The 22,554-nt window shown below is 49.7% G+C and overlaps 1 pseudogene; it reads left to right on the top strand.

Moving 5' to 3' along the window:
• Window positions 1-3,416: 3,416 nt before the first annotated feature.
• Window positions 3,417-15,650, top strand: LOC116554800 (annotated as a pseudogene).
• Window positions 15,651-22,554: the final 6,904 nt, after the last annotated feature.

Here is a 22,554-nt window from a genome sequence, read left to right as displayed (position 1 = left end):
AATGTCAAGCCCTGATTTTACAAGCTAATATGTCAAATTCATCTTGTCCTGTTTACAGGTAGCCGTCTGATTCACTTGTCCCCAAAGCACATGATGTTTGGCTGCACTTCAAGTTTAGACCCTAACAAAAATTCAGTATGCTTGTGTTTAGGTGGAATGCAAGATTACAACTACATCTGGGCCCAGTGTTTTGAAATCACGTTGGAGCTGTCATGCTGTAAATACCCTCATGAGGAGAAGTTGCCATCCTTTTGGAATAATAACAAAGCCTCATTAATTGAATATATGAAACAGGTACACCTAGGTTTGTACAGTTTTCTTACTAATTCCCTGTGAATACAAAATACAGCATCTGGCAAGACCTCCGGGTTGAGTCAATGCAAGCCTTTATTTATGCTCTGTAGTTACAGCCTCATTTCAGTGCCAGATCTGACAGTTAAGAATTCTCTCTGCGTGAATACCTGCAGTGTGTGAGAAATGCAGTGTCCACTTATTCATAGAAAACAAAGAATAAGGCATCTTCTTTTAATATGAGGGTATAAAAATCCAGAGTACCAGCCAGACATGGTGGCACACACCTGTAATCCCAGCACTTTGGGAGGCCAAGGCAGGTGGATCACCTGAGGTCAGAAGTTCGAGACCAGCCTGGCCAACAAGGGAAAACCTCGTCTCTATTTGAAATACTAAAGATAGAAAAATTAGCTGGACATGGTGGCATGCACCTGTAGTCCCAGCTACTTGGGAGGCTGAGGCAGGAAAATCACTTGAACCTGGGAGACAGAGGTTGCAGCAAGCCGAGATGGCGCTGCTGCACTCCGCCTGGGTGACAGAATGAGACTCTGTCTCAAAAACAAACAACACTGGACATAACACTTTGCATTTTTTCCATAACTGGGATGGTTAGCTAGCTCCATTGCCTTCAACCCCTCTCACCTCTGAACTCTGCCAGATGTCCTGGTGCTAGAAATCTTGCCAGCCTGCTTGCTGAAGGCTGGCTGAACCGCATCACAGACGGACATATTAAATGTGGCAGAGAATGGTAGCTCTCAAACATGCAGTGAACTCACCAGGAGAACTTGCTAAAACAGATTGCCAGGACCCAACATGGAGTTTCTGATTGAATGGGCCCTGAATTACTACCATGTTCCCACGTGATGCTGATGCTGCTGGTTCAGGGACTATACTTAGAAAGCCATTGCACTGGAGAAACACTGCTTGAGATGATGATGGAATCTTGTGCAGTTCAAGTTTATTAACCAGGTGGTGTCTGTTTGGTCAAGGTGTGGACGGCTCTTCTTTATTTACAGAGTTAAAGTTACCTGCTTCCATTCAGAATGGCTTGGGGAGAGAAACATGTCAGAAATTGGCATAATAGCTATAATATCACGGAGAGAGAGAGGCAGTGTTTGTGTGTTGAAAAGGGTTACTGCATGGGCCTACTGTATAATTGCATAATTCCTGGACTGTTCTGCATGATTCACACCAAAGCTTTCCTCCTGCTACGAAGAAGATGGAGAAGGATGAGGGAGGGTAGCACAGGGCCAGAGGGCTGAGTGCAATTAGTACCCTCCCTTGGCCACACAACCCTAAAAAGGATGCCTCTACCCTCTTTCATGCCTGTATTCCCAGCCTCCATTCCCTGACCTGAAGAGAAGCACACAAAGATTACTGGTAAACTCTCAGGGCTGTTTAACTGGCTGAGTCATTCATGGACTAGGTTGACTCCCCATGACAGGGGATGTTATGAAATCCGTTCTTTCTCACCAGCATCTCATCAGATTATAAACTTATTATTGGGACCTTCACCTTCCTTATTATGTCATCAACCTTTGTCTTGGGTTCTTTCTTGCTTAGTATTCTGGTATTTCTTTCTCCATTAGATTTTCCTTATGAGGCATGTCGTGTATTAATCTAACCTATTATATTTCTACCTATCTTGATCCTTTAGTTTTTTAACCTATTACTATTATTATTACTGTCATTATCATTATTTTAGACACAGGGTCTCACTCTGTCACTCAGGCTGGAGTACAGTGGCGCATTCCAAAAATCCATGCTTGCACACACACACACATGCATATTCCCATGTTTCCAGACACTTGATAGCTACCATAACCTGGCATTTTCCAAGACGTACCATGTAGACTCTCGGATACACAAGGCAATTTTAGGACCACATTAGGATGAACTTTTTAAAAGGTGTGCATTGACTTCTATGTTTCCCCACTGGCTGTGTTGTAGAACAATTTCGTAAGTGATACGTATTTGCTTCAGTGTGTTGAATAAGCGCTGGCATTCCAAGTGTGAGCTTTTCTGCTCATCCATCCTCTTCTCCTCCATTCCTGTAGGCTCTAAAGAATGTTCTTCAGAGTTCATTCCGCCTTCTGCCATTGTGTTAATGCTTGCATTATTACCCACCACCAACCCAGGGGCTGGCAAACTTAAAGAGCCGAGCAGCCCATAATACTTGAGGCTTTGTCAGCCAGGCAGGCTTCCTTCCAAACACTCAGCTCTGCCATTGCAGCACAAACACAGTAGTCATAACCACAGACAATAGTCATAACTGTGTTTCTTTCTTTTTTTTTTTAGATGGAGTTTCACTCTTGTCACCTTGGAGTGCAATGGGGTGATCTCAGTTCACTGCAACCTCCATTTCCTGGGTTCACGTGATTCTCCTGCCTGAGACTCCCAAGTAGCTGGGATTACAGGCACCCACCACCGCACCTCACTATTTTTTGTACTTTTAGTAGAGATAGGGTTTCACCATGTTGGCCAGGCTGGTCTCCAACTCCTGACCTCAGGTGATCTGCCTGCCTCAGCCTCCCAAACTGCTGGGATTACAGGTGTGAACCACTGCGCCCAGCCAACTGTGTTTCAATAACTTTCTTTGTAGCCACTGAAATTTGGATCTCATAATTTTCACCTGTCATGACATATTATGCTTTTTTTTTTCTTTGATGATTGATAATTTTCCAACCTCTGCTTTGAACTGAGGTTCTTTGAGCAGTTCCTCCAATGTGCCTTAGCTCTGGCTTTCCCTCTGGTGTGTACATGTTCTCTCACTTTCTTCTTTTCTTTCTTCAGGAGAGAAACCCATATATGTTAGAGAGACCCTAGAGACTTACTGGCCCAACAGAGAGTTTCTCCTGGATTTCATAGCAGAGATTGACAATGACTTGGAGAGAGGATAGTTTTTTACCCAGTGAGTACATTTCATTTCCTGCTGTTTCTTCACACCCATGGTCATCTCGTATGTGCACAATTGGAGGGCTCCCTGCATTTTGGAAAGCACTCAATTGGCTCAAGGACTTGCCGTGCATTATTTACATGACAGTTACACGTCAGGACTGACCTGCAATGCCCTTTACACATTGTTCACGTTGGCGCATTGCTAGCTGGTGATACTGGTTCGTGACATGGCCCTAGCCGGAATGTCACAGAACCAGCTCCCAATTGGACGTGGGGTCGCCCGCTTGTTTTCTGTGACCTTTTTTATTGCTCCCCAAGCTTATCTAAGCCTGTCTCCCCAGGTGCTTGGGTTTGCCCTCATAGTCCTGTGTACCTCCAGCGTGGCTGTTGCTCTTTGGAATATCCAGCACAGAAAGCCCAAGGCCCTGGAATTCCTCATTCACCCTGCAGTGCGGCTCACCATGCTGGTAATGATGGCTTCAGTCTGGAGCTGCGCTTACTCCCACCTGCTGCTTTATCTGCCACAGTCGAGAACAAGGGGAAGAGAAGAGGCTCCCCTGCCTCCCACCCTCCCCTAAGGGGCCTGCCCTGACTTTCCCGCCCAGAGCTTTGCAGTGTTCCTGATTCACACCGAGGAAGAAGGGAGTCCAGTCATCTGGAGTGCTGTTTGGGTACTGGCTTCTCTGCTGTGTCTTGCCAGCTACCAGCGCTGCCCATCAGGCTTCTGGAGGGGTAAATGGGGGCATGGGCCACCCTGGAAACCAAAATGCTGGTTCAGGCCTTGGGTCCCATCCTTCCTCCTCCCGTTTCCACATATGACTTATTCTCTACACAGTGACAACACAAGCCAGTCACTGACACTCTAGAGACAAAATCCACTCCCGCACCTGTAAGTTCCTGTCATCCCACCATACATTACTTATCAACACAATTCCCTGTTACTTTCACACCCATATCACACGCTCCACTTGCACACTGGGCACACACTTAATGCACCAATTCATACATCACACAAGCACGTGCATGCATGCACACACACACGACCTGGGCAGAGACACTCCTGTGTGCACACATTTCCCTACATGCACACCTCCCCTCACCTCATGCACACACCCTCCCCTCGTTCCTACGCATCTATGTTTACACACTCATTCTGCACACCCACCCATATTTCTCTTATTTCTGTTGCCCAATCTGGGAAGCAGCTTTTTTTTTTTTGAGAGGCTCACTCTGTCACCCAGGCTGGAGTGCAGTGGCATGATCTCAGTCCACTGCAAACTTCGCCTTCCAGGTTCAAGTGATTTTCCTGCCTCAGCTTCCCGTGTAGCTGGGATTACAGGTGTGCACCACCACAGCCAGCTAATATTTGTATTTTTAATAGAGACAGGGTTTCATCATGTTGGCCAGGCTGGTCTTCTTGAGCTCAGGTGATGCCTGCCTCGGCCTCCCAAAGTGCTGGGATTGCAGGTGTGAGCCACTGTGCTCACCTGGAAGCAGCGTTTCTTTATTAGGAGACATGATAAGTCATTTTTTCTGTAAAGAGAAAAGCACATAGTCTAGACCAACTTTTCTCAACCTCAGCTTTAGTAACAATGTGGCCAGATGATTCTTTGCTGGGAGGACAAGGGTGTCCTGTTTGCTAGAGGGTGTGAATCAGCATCCCTGGCTTCCACCCACAGATGCCAGTAGCAGACCATCCAACTGCAGTAACCCAAAATGTCTCCTGTTATTACTAAGTGTCCCTGAGGGTGGGCAGGACAAAATCGCCCACCTGCTGAGGGACACTGGCCTCAGCAGTGCTTAGCCAAGGCTTCAGGGAGAGGGATTATCTTGACACCAATGACCAGGCTGCAGCAGGGTGCAGATATTTTACTTTATTATTTTATTTTTGTGGAGAAAAAGGTTGTGCTTTGTTGCCTAGGCTGATCTTGAACTCCTGGGTTCAAGCAATTCTCTGACCTCAGCCTCCTAAAGTGCTGGCGTTATAGGTGTGAGCCACCACATCTGGACTCACAGGTCATTTCTGGTTACTCCATCCCATCCCTAAAGAAGAAGGTAGAGTAACAGCATCCTGCCCTTAAAGACAAAGTTTTTATTTATTTATTGTTTGTTTGTTTATTCTGAGACAGAGGCTTGCTCTGTCACCCAGGCTGGAGTGCAATGGCACAGTCTTGGCTCACTGCAACCTCCAACTCCTGGGTTCAAGCGATTCACTTGCCTCAGCCTCCCAAGTAGCTGGGATTATAAGCGTGGACCACCACACCCACCTAATTTTTGTATTTTTAGTAAAGACAGGGTTTCACCGTGTTGGCCAGGCTGGTCTCAAATACCTGACCTCGAGTGGTCCACCTGCCTTGGCCTCCCAAAGTGCTGGGATTACAGGCATGAGCCACCCCACCTGACCAAGGATAGCATTTTTAAAAGAGTAACCTTTGTAACTAAGGGGAAATTCCATAGGTTATTTAGTAATTTCTGAAAGGGCGGGCCCCCACAGTTGACATAAGTCAGCTTTTTGGGACACAGCATAGAAACAATAATACTGGGATCATTTACACTCTGGGGTTCCAAGCATGTGCCAGGCACCGTGGCAGGCACTTACACACCTGTCCCATTGGATTCTCACAATAGGGCGCAGTGATGATTCTTTTTATTTTTTTTAATAAAGTCTCACTATGTTCCCAAGGCTGGTCTCAAACTTCTGGGCTCAAGTGATCTTCCGGCCTCAGCCTCCCAAAGTGCTGGGATTACAGGCTTGAGCCAATGTGCCCAGCTGATGATGGATTCTAACAGGCCATTTTAAAGATGAGGTAAACTAAGGCTAGGGGAAGGGAATGACGGCCTCAGGGCCACACAGCTTGGGAGTGCAGAGCCCAAGTTCATCTCAGGCAAAGGCAGAACAAACTTTCTGATAGAAACAATCAAGAAAACAGTGGCAGTTTAGGGAAGATGGGCCATACTGTTGTTGGAATAGCTAATGGTCTCCTATCTGCCAAAAAATCCAAAAAAGCCTAGAAGAGTAAAAAATCCAGTAGAGGAATTGTGACTTGACACTAGGACTCTGGTTTAAAGCCATAAAAACTCAGTTCACACTGGCTTAAGGAAAAGGGAAGGTCAGAGGGGGTTCATTAGCTCATGTATTAGCTCACATCCATGGGGTGTCCCAGGCGTGACTAATCCAGGCCTGGGACGAGGTATCATCACCAGGTCTCCACTTCTGCCTCTAGGCTCTGCCATGTTAGCTTGATTCTCCAATGGCGTGGCAACAAGAGCCACCAACACCTTCAGACTTACATTCTACCACACAGCAAACCTGGCAGAATCTCCCGATGGTTCCAGCTCTCAAGTATAAACACAAAAATTCGCTGGGTGTGGTGGCATGTACCTGTATTCCCAGCACTTTGGGAGGCTGAGATGGGAGGATTGCTTGAGGCCAGTAACTTGAGATCAGCCTGGCCAACATGGTGATACCCATCTCTATTAAAAACACAAAAATTAGCCAGGCATGATGGTAGGTGCCTATAATTTCAACTACTCGGAAGGCTGAGGCATGGGAATCGCTTGAACCAGGGAGGCAGAGGTTGCAGTGAGCCCAGATTATGACACTGCACTCTAGCCTGGGCAACAGAGCAAGACTCCAACTCAAAAAATAATAATAATAATAATAATAATAAAATAAAGCTGAGGAAGGAATTCAGGCTTCTACAGTGATAGTTTTGGACACTGGACTTCTGACTCACAGGGAAATGTCTGTTTCCCTTGGCAAGGGATGCCCCTTGCTTTAGCCACTTCATCTCTCTGTACTTCTGTTTCCTTCCCCATCTGTAAAATAGATCTATAATAATATCCTCATACATTTATGCAATTTTAAACTATCAATTTACAGGCTGGGTGTGGTGGCTCATGCTTGTAATCCCAGCAATTTGGGAGGCTGAGGTGGGTGGACCACCTGAGGCCAGGAGTTCGAGACCAGCCTGGCCAACATGGTGAACCCCGTCTCTACAAAAAATACAAAAATTAGCTGGGTGTGGTGTGGGTGCCTGTAATTCCATCTACTCAGGAGGCTGAAGTGGGAGAATCGTTTGAATGCAGGAGGTGGAGGTTACAGTGAGCTGAGATTGTGCCACTGCACTCCAGCCCAAGCGACAGAGCAAGACTCCATCTCAAAAATGAAACAAAACAAAAACCACCCTATGCGCTCATGTAAGAATTAATGAATGGGACAATCTCTGTGAACCGAGAAGTGCCCACAGATGTTAGGTGGGGTGAGTGAATTGCTTTCTTTTTAACCAAGAGCCAGTAGAGGTACAGAGAGATAAAGTGACTTACTCAGGGTCACACAGCTACTGCCCTGACCAGGGTCCTGCAGGGGTGAATGGCAGGAGGAGCTTGCCCCTGGTGCCCCTCTTTTGCAGGCTGGTCTGGAGAGGCTACGGGAGGCCGCTGAGAACAAAAGATCTCTGGTCGCTTGGTAGCGAAAACTCCTCAGAAGAACTTGTTTCCCAGCTTGAATCACAGCGCAGCCCGGAGGTAAGTGTGTGGAGATGAAGAACTCACCTGAGGCTCCGTCAGAAAAGCTCATCCTTTGACCCCCAGTCTAGCCTCCAACGCTACTCTCGGCTGCACTGCCACCCCCCCAATCCTGCCTTCCAGCGGATCCCACTAAGTAGTAACTGATCAGCCTCAAGATATGGTTCCTGCCAGAATGCCTCGCAGGTTCCCACAAATAGGAAACTCACAGCAGAATGACAAGCAGGAAACAGGAGGGGTATTTTAAGACCTGGGTAGAAGGTTGGGAGGTGACTCATATCATGCAGCTGCTCACTTACTATATAACCTGAGCAATTCCTTTCCTGGGCCTCTGTTTTCTCATCTGTTCAATGGGGATGTCATCAGCCCCAGCTCATAGCTTATGTGGATGAAAAAGAGTTTATTTTTGGAAAATAACTTGCAAATTTCTTAAAAATGGGAAGTGCTCAAGCATTGTTAGTCATCCAGAGGGTGCGAAGATCTTTGGCGTTATCCAATGTGTCCACTCCTATTCTCAGTTGCTTCTCTGGAAACTTCTCTGCAGCCCTGAGAGCCTGGGGAGCCTCATTTGAGAAGCTCTGGTCTAGAGAAATTGGCCTGAAACATCGAATTAGATAAAATTGGGTTAAATGCTGCCCGGCCACATCACATGAATAGTGATGACCTTGACCATGTTGCTTAACCTCATGGGAACTTGGTGTTTCAGGAGACAGAACCAAAGTAAGTTAGCTCTGTGGGAAGAGTGCCAAGGTTTTCTGCGCACTCTGGGATTTTGTGGTAGTTGTTGCAGGTGGCTGAACCCCACACGTTAGGAGAGAGAGAGGAGAGAGACGGATACTGTAGGCTCACATAGCTGAGGGTCTAGCCTCAGGTACTGCTGGATCGGGGGCTCACTTGGTGTCAGGGTTCTCTTGCTTCATCTCCCAGTCCAGCTGTTGTCTATGTGTTGGTCTCTCCATAGGCCTGTCTCTTCCCAGGCAAGTTCAGCAAACCTCAGCAAAATGAGAGGGCATCTCTCCTAACAGCCGTATAGAGAATCCGAAGGAAAGCCTCTAATTGACCTGGTTCAAGTCATGTGCCTGTCAGGAGCCAATACCATGCTCAGGGACCTGGTTCCCTGACTGGTGGTCCCTTCAGAGCCACAGAAGAGGGTAGGGGCTGTTCCCACAAAGGGAGGGCATGTGTTTTTCCAAACAGAATAAGTAGCGTGAGCCAAAACATCAGTTCTCTCTCACCCCAGGCATACTCACTGCAACCTCCACCTCCGGGGTTCAAGCGACTCTCCTGTTTCAACCTTCTGTGAGCTGGTATCGCAGGCGTGCATCACCACGCCCGGCTAATTTTTGTATTTTTTTAGTAGAGACATGGTTTCACCATGTTGGCCAGGCTGATCTTGAACTCCTGACCTCAGGTGATCTGCCTGCCTGGGCCTCTCAAAGTTCTGGGATTACAGGTATGAGCCACTGTGCCTGACTCACCGTCTACTTTTAAATGACTTTACAGAAGTGGCAGAATTCAGTCCACAGGGGCTCTGTAATGAGCCTCTGCCAACTCCTGGCATCCCCAGCCAACATGGAAATTACAGGTCACCTGACACTAGAACTCAAAGGTAGAAACAGTCTCCAGAGCAGTTTGAGAATCCTCCCATAAACAACTGACAGAAAGAAAGGGGAAGGATGGGGTTATACAAAGACCAGACTCTGTCAGCTTCTGAGCCAGCTGACTGCACCCAGACAGAACCCTGGTTTTCTGTCTGAAATATTTTGCAACCACTGGGGGAAGGGAGAGGGTGTCCTCCTGAGAGGTCACGCAACAGCCACCTGCTGGTCAGGTCAGCTTCACGAGGTATGTTTGGCACACATGGGGCTTTGTGGTTGTTTGTATTGTTTCATTTTTTAATAAGTTGCCGATATTTAAAAATTTGGAGAGATTACATACAAATCTGGAAATCGAGGCTGGGTGCAGTGGCTCATGCCTGAAATCTCAGCACTTTGGGAGGCCGAGGCGGGCAAATCACATGAGGTCAGGCGTTCGAGACCAGCCTGGCTAACATGGTAAAACCCTGTCTCTACTAAAAATACAAAAATTAGCTGGGTGTAGTGGTGAGTGCCTATAATCCCAGCCACTGGAGAGGCTGAGGCAGGAGCATTGCTTGAACCCAGGAAGTGGAGGTTGCAGTGAGCTGAGATCACGCCACTGTACTCCAGCCTGGCTGACAGAGTGAGACTCTGTCTCAAAAAATAAATACAAATACAAATAAATAAAAATAAAAATCTGGAATTCTGATCTCTCTTAAAGTAGATCTGGCAACACTAGGCCACATCATCATAAGGCAGTAGGAGACTGGATTCGGGTAGAGTCCACAGCATCGGACAAGGTGTACACACTTCGATTTGCTGCAGTCCGTCCCCACCTCTCCTGCCTTCCTTCTTTCCTTCATTCCCTCCTTCCTTCCTTCCTTTTCTTTCTTTCCTCCCTCCCTCCCTTCTTTCCTTCCTTCCTTCTCTTTTTCTTTTCTTTTTCCTTCCCTTCCCTTCCTTCCTTCCTTCCTTCTTTCCTTCCTTCTCTCTGTTTCTGTCACCCAGGCTGGAGTGCAGTGGTACCATCTTGCCTCATTGCAAAATCCGCCTCCTGGGTTCAAATGATTCTCCTGCCTCACCCTCCCAAGTAGCTGGTACTACAAGCGCCCACCACCAGGTTCAGCTAATTTTTGTATTCTTTATTAGAGGCGAGATTTCTCCATGTTGCTCAGGCTATGAGGTCAGGAGATCCACCTGCCTTGGCCTCCCAAAGTGCTGGGATTACAGGTCTGAACCACCACACCCGGCCTCCACCTCTTCCTTGTATATCCCCCAACTCACACGTTGCCCATGCCACTCATACATACCCCCTGCCTTGCCCCACGGTCATTTGTGAGTTGTGTACTAAATGGCCTTCAGTCCAGAGACCAGACATCAGACAGCAATCTGGACCGCTTCCTTGATGGGAGGTGAGACCTCCAGGAGAGGAAAACGCTTGCTATGGAGCCTGCAGGCTGAACACACCGACTCTTTGGCCAAACAACTAGAACAGAACTGAGCAAACTTCCAGCCAGAAGGAGCACTTCCCAGTCAACTCTTCCTCAACCCCATTTTAGAGATGGAAACACTAAGGCTCAGAGGAGAGAAGACAGAGCAGGCATTGGAACCATAGTCTCCTGGCTCCAAAGCCAAGTTCTGTCCACCCAGCCAGGCTCCATCCTTCCTTCTATAAATGTTTATAACAGTATGTGCTGGGCACTCTTGTTAGGGCTTTTTACACACATCACTCAGTCTGCTTTTCCCATTCGTTTGACAAGCGTTTATTGAGCTACTACTGTGTGCAGGAGCTGGACTCGATACTAGGGACATCTTGGTGAAAAACTCAGGCAAAGTCTACCCACTGGGGTTCTAACAAGACAAAGAGAGGGTTGGTGCGGTGGACAAGGCTGTGAAGGCAATGAATGAAATGGCGTGATCAGACAGGAAGGGTGGTCAGGGATGCTCTCTGCATGGAAGGGGCATCTTCTTGGCTTTCAGACCCAAATGCCAAAATACCTGTGAGCAGTAGGCTATGCCCACTCAGTAACAGAGCTGAGACACAACCCTCCATAGACGCCAAACCAAACACCAGATCAGGCCAGCAATGAGGGACAAAAACCATGGCCTGGAAGGGTCTGGCCACCTGAGCTCACAAGGTGATTTTTCTTATGCTGCTGCTTTTTATTATTATGGTGGGGTTGGGGTCCTTAGTGCACAAGAAACGCTCTATGAACCATAAGTCAAGATCGAGGCTCCAATCCCTGCTCTGCCCTTGCTGTGTGACCTCGGGCTGCTATCGCCACCTCCCAGAGGCTCAGCTTCCTTCCCCTTCTTTAAAATGGAGAGCCTAACAATACCCACCTGGCAAGGGTGTCCAGGGAAGTCAGTGAGCTCCTTCGTGTAAAGAGCTGATCCCTGCACATGGCCCTGGGTCACAGATTTGTAATGGGGATTGAAATTACTGATAAGTGGCCAGGCTCGGAGGCTCATGCCCGTAATCCCAGCACTTTGGGAAGACGAGACAGGTGGACCACCTGAGGTCAGGAGTTTAAGACCAGCCTGTCCAACGTGGTGAAACTCCATCTCTACTAAAAATAGAAAAATTATCTGGGCATGGTGGCATGCACCTGTAATCCCAGCTACTCAGGAGGCTGAGGCAGGAGAATCGCTTGAACCTGGGAGATGGAGGTTACAGCGAGCTGAGATCGTGCCACTGTATTCCAGCCTGGGCAACAAGAGTGAAACTTTGTCTCAAAAAAGCAAGCAAGCAAGCCATTACTGATAACCTTATAGATTGTCAGAGGCACACAAGGGGCTCAGAGGGGGGACCACACTCATCCTCTCACACAGAGAGGGGAGAAGTCCACCCGCCCAAGACCACACAGCAACTGGCTGTCAGCAGCTGCATCGCCCCAGCCTCTCCATTATGGCCCCGGGCTTCTGACCTGCCCTGGAGGGGCCCTTGGGCCTCCCCCTACCACCTCCTCTCCCTTCCTCACTTTTGCTCTTCTCTGTGGCCCCTGGTTATGGCCAAAGGCTGGGGATCTTATGAGTTTGAGGCAGCCTGAGCTTCTGTCTGTGCTTTCACCCAGAGCCAGAGCACCAGGCCCCATGCACATCAGCTGTGATTCTCCACCGGTTCAAAACCACCTAAGGGCTGGCTGGTTGTGTGTGGGGGAGGGGATGCTGTCCTTCCTCCAGGTTGACAACATGATAGATTGAAAAGTATATGGGAGGCCGGGTGCGGTGGCTCATGCCTGTAATCCCAGCACTTTAGGGGGCTGAGATGGGCGGACCACCTGACATCAGGAGTTCAGAACCAGCCTGGCCAGCATGGTGAAACCCCATCTCCTAAACATACAAAAATTAGCTGGGCGTGGCAGCATTTGCCTGTAATCCCAGCTACTCGGGTGGCTGAGGTGGAAGAATCACTTGAATCCAGGAAGCAGAGGCTGTAGTGAGCTGAGAAAACACCACTGCACTGCAGCCTGGGAGACAGGGTGACACTTAATTCAAAAAAAAAAAAAAAAAACAGTGCATGGGCTCTGGAGGCAGAGAGCTGGAATTGAATCCCAGTTGTTTTACTTTTCAGTTGTGTGCCCTTGGACAAGTTCCCTTCTCTGAGCCTCAGTTTTCTCATCTGTGAAATGAGAACAACACCTGGCTTGCTGGGGGGTCTTAGGATGACTGGGGAGTGCCTGGCACGTAGTAGGTGCTCAACACGTGCGCTTTCCCATGGCCATCTAAGAGGCCTCAGGGCTGCCCTCCTGCCCTTCCCCCACAACTCCTGTGACTGCCTCTTAAATGGGCACTCAGGGTGATAAGGAGGCACAGGTGAGGGAGCCAGGCTGGATCCACACCCACCCACGCCCTTTGTTAGGAAAACAAGCCTTTAATGCCTGGTCCTACAGCTGGTGGCTGAGAGTATAAAATAGGACCCAGAGCCAACCCCTCCTACCCCCTAAAGGAAAGGAGGCAGTGGCGTGGAGGCTCCAGAGACCCTGCTCTTCCTGCAGCAAGAAGGGAGCCAGTGGGGCCCACTGCTGAGAGCCACCTGGCAGGTGTTCCAGTCTACCTTCCTCCTGGGGACCTACAGCTTCGTCATCAGTGGTGTCTTCAGGTTCACTGTTCCCAAGCTGCTTAGGTGAGTCCAGACTTCAGGTGCCCTGCTAAGGCTGGTGGTCTCTTAATGGCATCCCTCCAGGGTCAGGGGGCTTCAGCTCTCCTGCCTCTGCCTATAGATTTGGTGCTCAGGACACTGGAGGGTGGGTGAGAAGGATACTGAGGAAGGGAAATGATTAATGAGAAAGTGACCCCCAGAAGGGCAAATAAGCAAGTTGTTACTGGACTGCATCAATTAGCTTTTGCTATAAATGCTCCAAAAGTGAGTGGCTTAACATTACAAGCATTCATTTATTTAGATCATAGTAATGCGGGTCAGTAATGTGGGCTGGGCTCAGCTGGGCAGTTCTTCTTGTCTTGGCTGGGTTTTCTCATGTGCCTGCAGTTGTGTATCTGAAGCTGGGATGGCTGTCTCTGTTCCATGTGGGTTCCCATCCTACAAAAAGCTAGCTCAGACTTGTTCACATGGCTGCTTGGGAGGGTTCGAAGCAACAGGCCAAAAGCCACATTTTCTCTTGAGGCTCAGAGCTGGCATGGCTTTACCTCCACCGTACTCTGTTGGTCAAAGGTGGTTTTGTGGCCAGCCCGGATTCAAGTGGTGTCTGCTCAGCTGTCGTAACACAGCTTCACAGACTGATTACCTTCAACAGAAATGTGTTTTTCTCGTGATTCTGGAGGTTGGAAGTTCCAGACCAGGTATCTGCAAGTTGGTTCCATCTGAGGCCTCTGCCCTTGTGTGCAGTTGGCCACCTCCTCCCTGTGCTGTCCTATGGTCTTTCCTCTGTGTGCACACTGGTGTCTCCCTGTGTGTCTGCATTTTTTTTCTCCTCTTGTAAGGACCCCAGTTGGACTGGATGAGGGCCCAGCCTAATGACCTCATTTTAACTTCATTGCCTCTTTAAAGGCCCTATTTCCAAAATACACTCACATTGAGAGGCACTGGGGGCTGGCGCTTCGACATAAAAATTTTGCAAGGACACAATTTAGCCCATAACAAGTGGGGACAAAAACACTGTCTCTTGATCTTGAGCTGCAGTCAGATTGAGAAGAAGCATGGACAGTGGGGGAAATAACCGAGATCATGATTGCGATAAAGTCAACCACGCCAACTGATCCTCCACACCTGGCCTGGTTTGGGCAAAGGCAGCACACATGGGCTATACCTTCTCGCTCCTTCCCCTGTAAGCCTTTTCCTGGAGTTTATTGGTGATCTCAAGCCTCCGGCCTGGAAGGACTCCCTCCTTGCCGTGCATGTTCCTCTCAGCCTGCCTGCAAATGCTGTTTGTGCAGCAGAACGTGTACCAGCTCCAGGTGCTGCAGATGAGGCTGCGGTTGGCCATCACTGGCCAGGTGTACAGAAAGGTGAGCCCTGGGGACAAGTGAAGGCCTTCCTGGCCAGAGAAGGCAACATCACTGAGCTGGTTGGTAGTAATGCTATCGGCAGCTGAGAAAGCGTTCAGTCCTTATTAGAGTCACTCATGATACATTTTCACTTCCTTTGTTATTTCTTTTTATTTGTATGCATTTATTTTTTCGAGACAGAGTCTTGCTCTGTTGCCCCGGCTGGAATAAAGTGGTGCAATCTTGGCTCGCTGCAACTGCTGCCTGCTGGGTTCAAGTGATTCTCCTGCCCCAGCCTCCCCAGTACCTGGGATCACAGGCATGAGCCACCATGCTTGGCTAATTTTTGTATTTTTAGTAGAGACAGGGTTTCATCATGTTGGCCAGGATGGTCTCAAATTCCTGACCTCAAGTGATCTGCCCACCTCCACCTCTCAAAAGTCTGGGATTACAGGCATGAGCCACTGCACCTGGTCCACTTTGACTTTTATGGGTTTTTGTTTGTTTGTTTGTTTGTGGTGGTGGTGGTGGTTTTGAGACGGTGGAGTCTGGCTTTCACCCACCCTGGAGCATAGTGGTGCAATCTCGGCCCACGGCAGCCTCTGCCTCCCAGGTTCAAGTTATTCTCTTGCCTTAGCCTCCTGAGTAGCTGGGATTACAGGCACCCACCATCACACCTGGCTAAGTTTTAGTAGAGACGTTTCTCCATGTTGGCCAGGCTGGCCTCAAACTCCTGACCTCAAGTGATCTGCCTGTCCAAGCCTCCAAAAGTGCTGGGATTACAAGCATAAGCCACTGCACCCAGATGACTGTCACAGGTTCTGTGTCTGCCATCCTCTCTGTGCCCTCTGGCAGCTGTCACCAGGATCCCCGTTCTCCCCCAATGCCCAGACTCTGGCTAGAGAGGGCTGAGGGGGCAAAATAAGTGGTCCATCAACAGCAGGGAAGTGGTGGATGACAGTGGAGGCTAGGTCAGGGCAGGAAGGGTTCAGTGGTGTCACAGAACCCATGGCGGTGGGGGGAAAGTGCAGGTCTCGTGGTACAGGAAGCAGGTGTGGCAGGGGAGAGTCCCACACCTGTCTCCTCTCCTCTGGATATCCCTGCCCTACCCAGGGCCTTCCACCTGCAGCCTCTCAGAGCTGATCTTCCTAGTCTGGGGCCTCTAGGGAAGGCAGGATCTCCAGGCAGTTTTTTTCAGGGGGTGGACTTCCACCCTTCTGGAGAGGACAGGCGATGGCTGACAATGACTTCCAGCAGTGGTAAGGATATGGAGAAGATGCCACCCTGGAGCCCATCTCCCAAAGGGGCACGTTGATCCGAATGGCATGGCTTAGACGTGGCTTTATAATTACCTCAATATCTGTTAGTGCTAAATATTTAAGAACTGGCTCTCAGAGGGGAAAGGACTCCTGGGTAGTGTCTGCCAGTTCCCATGGTGTAAATATTTCCACAGTGGCAGATTTCAAGCCACTGATGTGAAAATGACTGGTGTAAGTTTCCTGAATTTTTTTTTTTTAACATGGAGTCTTGCTCTGTTGCCCAGGCTGGAGTGCAGTGGTACTATCTTGGCTCACTGCAACCTCTACCTCCCCAGTTGAAGTGATTCTCCTGCCTCAGCCTACCGAGTAGCTGGGATTACAGGCACCTGCCACCATGCTCAAGCTAATTTTTTGTATTTTAAGTAGAGACGAGGTTTCACCATGTTGGACAGGCTGGAGATTCCTGTATATTTGAGAGGCCACTCCTGTGAGCCAGTTTGAGCCATATCTGGCCCACGGGTTTCAGCATACCCCAGACATGGGGAGTGGGAGAGAGTGACTTGGGTGCACCAGGTCAGGGGTACAGCCTCTGGTCACTGCTGTGCCCCCAGCACCCACTGCAGGACTCTAAAATGAGTATTTGTGGCTGGGTGCCATGGCTCACACCTATAATTTCAGCACTTTGATAGGCCAAGGCTGGATCACCTGAGGTCAGGAGTTCGAGACCAGCCTGCCCAACATGGTGAAACTCATCTCTAAAAAAACAAAGATTAGCTGGGTGTGGTGGCACTTGCCTATAATCCCAGTTACTCAGGAGGCTGAGGCAAGAGAATGGCTTGAACCCAGGATACGGTGGTTGCAATGAGCAGAGATATCACCACTGCATTCCAGCCTGGGTGGCAGAGTGAGACTCCATCTCAAAAAAATAAAGACAAGCCTGGACACAGTGGCTCACACCTGTAACCCCATCTTGCTGGAAGGCTAAGGTTGGTGGATCACCTGAGGTCAGGAGTTTGAGACTAGCCTGGCCAACACGATGAGATCCTGTTTCCACATACACACAAAAAAATTACTTTGGGAGGCCGAGGCGGGCGAATCACAAGGTCAGAAGTTCAAGACTAGCCTGGCCAACGTGGCGAAACTCCGTCTCTATTAAATACACAAAAATTAGCTGGGCGTGGTGGCAGGTGCCTGTAATTCCAGCTACTAAGGAGGGTGAGGCAGGAGAATCCCTTGAACCTGGGAGGCGTAAGTTGCAGTTAGATGAGATTACACCACTGCACTTCAGCCTGAGGGACAGAGCAAGACTCCACCTCAAAAAAAAAAAAAAAAAAAAAAAAAAAAAAATTCAGGCAAGACCAACAAGATATCTGCAGATAACGTACCGTTTCACTTTCCCTGTGTACTTGTACTCTTCCTGCCTCTTGGTAGACAGCTCCTAACATCACCATGAGATCCTGGTGAAGGAGGGGTGGATACTGGGGTTGCTACAGTTCAATGAATCATTTTTCCCCCAGAGAGAGATGTTCCATCTTCTGTCACATTCCTTTGAGTGTTTTTCCAACCCGTGCTGTGGGCTGTTTACCCTCAGGGCACTTCTCCATAAAGCCACCAGGTGGCGCCATTGCTGCATAAATGAAACAAACTGACCCAAGATTAGAAAACTAATTTCTTTGAGCTGGGTAGGGTGGTTCAAACCTGTAATCCCAGCACTTAGGGAGGCAGAGGTAGGCAGATCACTTGAGGCCAGGAGTTCGAGACCAGACGCAACATGGCGAAATCCTGTCTCTACTGAAAATACAAAAATTAGCCAGGCATAGTGATGCATGCCTGTAATCCCAGCTACTTGGGAGGCTGAGACAGGAGAATTGGCTGGGAAGCGGAGGTTGCAGTGAACTAAAATCATGACACTGCACTCCAGCCCGGGTAACAGCGAGATTCCATCTCAAAAATATATATATATTCCTAAGAACGGAGGGGAAACTGAGGCACACAGACTGGAGCTGGGGTGGGGCTTGGCGAAAAAATGGGCTCAAGTAACCTGTGAAGGACTCTCAAAGTCACAGCAAATTAAAAATCATTTATTCTACCTCGCACTTCCACATTTTCCAGCTGAGGAGGGAGATAACTATCCCAAAAGCACCACGTTGGTGGGGAGCAGAGTTGCCAGAGAAAACCTCGGACATCCAGTGAAGTGGGAGTTTCGGACTCTCAGTGTATGTCCCAAATAATGCATGAGACTTAGACCAAAACCCTATTCACTCTTCGTCTTCACATGTAACTGGGCGTCTGTATGATGATTTGCTAAGTCTGACAACTCTCATGAGGGTAAAATGAAGATTAGGAAAATAAATGTAATAAACGAATATGCAAAATGAGGACGACTCTGTTCCCATTTTGCAGACAAGGGAATTGGGCGTTAGGGAGGTGACTTGCCCCAAGGCCACACTCACAAGCGTCAGAGTCAGGATTTGAACCCGGTCCTGATTCCAGAGGTCTCAACTTCACCACTGTGGCCAGGAACACCCTCCCCCAGTCTCACTCATGTGTGCACGTTCTGTCTTGAATATAACCCTCTCCCCATCGTGTAGGTGGCCATTCCCCTCCCTGACATTGAAGGACCCTGTCTTCAGCAGGCACCTTCTGACCCAGCAGACCCCCATGATCCAGATCCCTGGGACCTGGTGGCTGCCCTTGTCACATTCCCCGACTCCCCATCTTAGGACGCAAGTCTGACCCCCTTCAGGATCTTCAGCAGTGTTACAGGAAAGGGGACCCAATCCAGACCCCAAAGGAGGGTTCTTGGATCTCGTGCAAGAAACCACTCGGGGCAAGTCTGTAAAGTGAAAGCACGTTTTTTTGGTTTGTTTTGTTTCTTTTTTAAGATGGAGTCTCACTCTGTTGCCCAGGCTAGAGGGCAGTGGCGTGATCTTGGCTCACTGCAACCTATACCTCCTGGCTTCAAGTGATTCTCCTGTTGAGCCTCCCAAGTAGCTGGGATCACAGGTGCCGGCTACCGCACCTGGCTAACTTTTATATTTTTAGTAGAGACAGGGTTTTGCCATGTTGGCCAGGCTGATCTCTGACTCTTGACCTCAGGTGTTCTGCCTGCCTCAGCCTCCCAAAGTGCTGGGATTACAGGTGTGAGCCACAGAGCAAGTTTATTGTTTCCCAAGAAAGCAAGTTTTTTGGGAAAGTAAAGATAGAATGGCTACTCCATAGACACAGCAGCCCAGAGGGCCCTGGTGCCCATCCTTAGGGTTATTTTCTTTCTTTTTCTTTTTGAAACAGAGTTTCTTGTTGCCCAGGCTGGAGTGCAATGGTGCCACATCGGCTCACCACAACCTCCACCTCCCGAGTTCCAGCAATTCTCCTGCCTCAGCCTCCTGAGTAGCTGGGATTACAGACATGCGCCACCACGCCCGGCTAAAGGGTTATTTCTTGATGATATGCTAAATAGGGGTAGATTATTCACACCTTCCCTTTTTTAGATCATATAGGACAACTTTCTGATGTTGCCATGGCATTTGTAAACTATCATGGCGCTGGTGGGAATGCAGCAGTGAGGACGACCATAGGTCACTCTGTTTCCTGGCCGTCTTGGTTTTGGTGGGTTTTGGACTGGCTTCTTTACTGCTGCCTGTTTTGTGGGCAAGGTCTCTGTGACCTGTGTCCTTTGCTGACCTATCTCATCCTGTGACTTAGAATGCCTTCACCGCCTGGGAATGCAGCCCAGTAGGTCTCAGTCTCCTTTTACCCTGTTCCTTTCAAGATGGAGTTGCTGTGGTTCAGACGCCTCTGGCAGCTGGGCTCCTCAGGATCTCCTGACATTCTGTCCCCTCTGTCCTCAGCTCCTGGGCCCCTCCGCTCTCACTGCCATCGCTGTCTTCCTGAGCCTCCTGCCTCCGAATTTCTTCAAGAAGAGGAATCACCGTCAGGTTTGGCTTTTGGGAAAGGGACGGATCAGACAGGAAGCAGGGAGGAATACAGGCCCTGGCATGGGCGATGGGGAGGGGAGAGCTGAGTGGGAGCCCGCGGGTTTGGCTTTGTTCTTGTCGGCTGTGAGTTGCCCATTGTGCAGACTTGCACCCCATTCTCCCCCATCGCAATGGATGGCAGCTCCTCCCTCCAGTGTTCAGGCCCCAGACCCTGGGTCAGTTCAATGCCTTTTCTCCTACACCCTGTTGGTCAGCAGATTTGCTTGTTGTCACCTTGAAAATGCACCGAGCAGCAAGGCCCTGGCTCACTCCCTACTTCTGCCCCAGCCTCTCTCCACTCCCAGCCACAGGAGCCTGTGTAAGCCAAATCTGTTGCACCTTCCTCTGCTCAGACCCACAGCGACCCCATTTTCCTCAGTCTGAGCCAAAGGCCCCACAGTGGCCCACCAGGCTCACCCTGAGCTGCCTCATCACCTCCAGCCTCACCTCCCACCCATCTCCCTCCCTCCCTTCCCCCACCTTCACACCTGTCTGATGTTCTCACATCTCTCCAAGCGTCTGCTTTAGCCGTTCCCTCTGCCTGGACCACCCTCACTCCAGAAGACTCTTGTCCCCTCCAGCACCCCCGCAGTCAGGGCAGCCTCCCTCACCACGTCCTGCAGGAACATGGCCTGCCCATCCCTCTGCTCCCAGCAGCCCCTCTCCTTGGCCTGCCCTGGGTTCATTTTTGCTTTTCCCCAGCACTTCCCACTTCCTAAAGGGCCCTGCAGGAAGCGCCCGGCAGGGGCTGATGGCCTCGCTCTCCTTAGACTGGAAGCTCCGCAGCAGCACGGGCCACTCCCTGCGGCAGACTCAGTATCTAGTTAGTGCTCGACGTGCAGAAGGCGCTGGATCAGAGTTTGAGAACTACGGAAGGAAGGAGGGAAGGGAGGAAAGAGCTGAGAGAGGAAGAGAAGGAATGAAGGAGGAAAGGAAGAAAAAGAGGGAAGAAAGGGCAGGAGAGAGGAAGAAAGGGGCAGAGAAGAAATGAAAAAGGCGGGAGAGAGGGAGGGAGGGAAGGAACTTATTTCCTCTGCAGGCCCAGCTGTCCCAATGTCCATCTGTCACCTGGACTGTTTCTCCAGCCTCCTATGTGGCCTCCTGGGCATGGTGGCTCACACCTGTAATCCCAGCACTTTGGGGGGCTGAGGCGGGCAGATCACCTGAGGCCAGGAGTTCAAAACCAGTCGGGCCAACATGGCAAAATGCTATCTCTATTAAAAATACAAAGATTAGCTGAGCGTGGTGACAGGCACCTATAATCCCAGCTACTCCAGAGGCTCAGGCAGGAGAATCGCTTGAACCCGGGAGGCAGAGGTTACAGTGAGCAGAGATCGCGCCACTGCACTGCAGCCTGGTGACACAGCAAGATTCTATCTCAAAAAACTAACAAAAAACCTTCTCCAGGCAGCTGCCCTCTGATGATGCCCCCACCCTGGTGAAGCACGGGAGACCCCAAACTCCTGCCTGACCCTAAAATGCCAAGTGACCCTGCCCACACGCCCCTCTGGCCACACTGAGTGTCCTCCAAGTCATGCTGTTCCCTGTGCCCGGGTTTTTGCTGCCTCTTGTGTCAAAGCCTCCCCTCCCTCTTCCCCGGCTCCATCCCCCCAACCTCTGCCTGCTCAGCACCCACATCCTAGTCATTTAAGATGTAGCCCATCTGTTATCCCAGCATTTTAGGAGGCCAAGGGCAGAGAATCACTTGAGCCCAGGAGCTTGAGGCTAGCCTGGGCAACATAGTGAGACCCCAACTCCACAAAAAATGTAAAAGAAAAAAAGACATAGCTGAGGCATCACCCACCTCAGGTAGCCTTCCTGATGGCGCCATACTCGGGCTCAGGGGCTGCCTCCCTGGGGCGATGGTCCCGGGATCAGCTCCTGCAGAAGTCTAGGCACAGGATGATGGTGGATGGATCAGGACTGAGGTCAGAGACGCTGAGAGGCAGACAGCTCTGGGACGTACTTGGCGAGGTCAGTGGGATTTGCTGCACAGCTTTCAGAAGAATTTAAAAATGTTGGTACGTAGGCCAGACACAGGGACTCACACTTGTCATCCCAGCTCTTTGGGAGGCTGAGGTGGCTTGAACCCGGGTAGCAGAGATTGCAGTGAACTGAGATTGTGCCACTTCACTCCAGCCTGGGTGACGGAGCAAGAGTTCATCTCAAAAACAAAACAAAAGGACCACAAATGGCACCAACCTAGAGCCCTCCTGTGCTGTTCTCTCCAGGAGTCCCCAGGCTCACCCTCATGTCTGTTACCTTCACAGAGAGGCCTTTCCTGACCACCTTCTCTATCACCACAGCACCCCTGCTCGTGCTAGTGCACCTGACACCTGCACATATCTCTTTACCTTTTTTTTTTAAGACAGAGTCTTGCTTTATTCCCCAGGCTGGAGTGCAGTGGCGCAATCTCAGTTCACTGCAACCTCCACCTCCCGAGTTCAAGCAATCTTCCCACCTCAGCCTCCTGAGTAGCTAGGATTATAGGCAGGTACCACCACGCCTGGCTCTTTTTTTTTTTTTTTTTTTTTTTTTTTGTTTTTTTTTTTTTTGTACTTTTAGTAGAGATGGCATTTC

This window comes from Sapajus apella, unplaced genomic scaffold (assembly GCF_009761245.1).
Source record: "Sapajus apella isolate SASKATOON/1434 unplaced genomic scaffold, GSC_monkey_1.0 scaffold2, whole genome shotgun sequence".
NCBI lineage: Eukaryota > Metazoa > Chordata > Mammalia > Primates > Cebidae > Sapajus > Sapajus apella.
This window is presented reverse-complemented; position numbering and strand designations above follow the sequence as displayed.